Source organism: Pundamilia nyererei, unplaced genomic scaffold (assembly GCF_000239375.1).
Source record: "Pundamilia nyererei isolate P.nyererei 1_Seehausen unplaced genomic scaffold, PunNye1.0 scaffold00258, whole genome shotgun sequence".
Classification (NCBI taxonomy): Eukaryota; Metazoa; Chordata; class Actinopteri; order Cichliformes; family Cichlidae; genus Pundamilia; species Pundamilia nyererei.
Window position 1 is genome coordinate 347,893 of NW_005187659.1, and position 1,640 is coordinate 349,532.

The following is a 1,640-nucleotide window of genomic DNA, read 5'->3' on the forward strand; positions in this document are numbered from 1 at the left end:
TCATTTTACGCGAGTTTGCAGTTGAAATATTATATCTCTACAAACCACATCGGACCTTTCTCTTGTCTTTAGGAGCCTCTGTGGTTTTATTTGTCAAACTAACAGGAAGATGTCATTATTGAATGTTCACACTGCATGTAGTTTCTTAGAACGTTTGCTTGTGGAAACGATAGAGTGAGTCAACGCCCATGTCAATGTTCACTTCATGTATACCATGCTGCAGCTCTTTGTATAGGGGCAGGTTTTTCTGTGACTCAGAGCCAAAGGAAACAGCTTTTGGGGTCAGCTACACAAATTTCAAAACATCTGTTGAGGTCGATCTGCTCTATATTTAATTTTCTTGTGAAACTTGGTAAAAACATGATGCAGTTCTTCATCTTTTGTTTTGCAGTGATACGTAAGTATTTTTTCTCTTGAGCTTTTTACTTAAAGTTATCTCTATAGTATCTCTACAATGCTGTTGTGGAACTCATCTTCCAAAGAGCGCATTCATTTTACATAAGCTCCTTTTAAATAGATTCCTAACACTGAAAGTGCAAAGGCCCACATGGAGTTGCTCCATTAACCTTGCAGCTTTGAATGAGGTACAAATGATTAACATGAAAAATCTTCTGACCATAAAACCTTGCTATTTTTGAACAACAAAGCCTATTCATTGGATTTATATAAAGTGCACGGAGTCTCCATGAGAAAACAAAATTATTTTTTTGTTTTTTTTACATATGAAGTTTAATGCAACAAATTCAACCCCAAGAACAACAGTGGCCCCAAGATAAGCAACTGTACCAGATGCAGAACTGGAAAAAAAAAGAAGGAACATTGCAATTTTTGAAATTAACATGAACTGTTTACACGTTATCTGATGTGAATAACCAACAAACTGAACTGTTATTTACTAGTCACGATGGTATTTGTCAGAGATCTTATTTTCTTTAGAGAATGCCAAAATTGAATTGTTTCTCGTGATTATATGATTTCTTTACGATTCCTAATATTTAGGGGAAGATCTGAATTTTTCCACATCTCCAAGGACAACCTGCCTCACGAGTACCAGTCTAAGGGGAAATTTGAATGAATGCATGCTCAGTGGATGGTTAGTCCAGTCATGCTTTAAAACTGAAATTAAAGAAAGAAAAAAGCATTATTTCATCAGCTTTCTTTAAGCATTTACAGTACGGTAGTTGTTTAGGACTAACATTGTGAGTGTAAATGTATTTACAAATGCAACCCTTAATCAGATTTAATCTTAGCTTCTTCCCGTCTTCTACACAGAAGACTTTGTTTCAGTCATATGTCCTGACTCATTTTGCGTCACTGGTACATACTGCTGTCAAAACAGTCCCGTTTTCCCTCGTCTGAACTATCTTTGCAAAAGTCCAACAGCCTCTTGTCCATTTCATCACCTGGATCTTTGCAGAAGTGATTGCGAAAGAGGATTTGACATTTTGAAGATGTTATTACATCAGACTGTAGCATCCTGTTTATTTGTTCATTCATTTGTTTGGTTGGCAACATGTTTTGATGCTGCGTTTTAAATATATCATGTTTACAGTTTTTTCTGATTGCTTAAGCCCTTTTTTTGCAACTATTGGCTAATTTTGCAAAACTCTTCACACAAATAAGAAAACCTGTCACCCAAT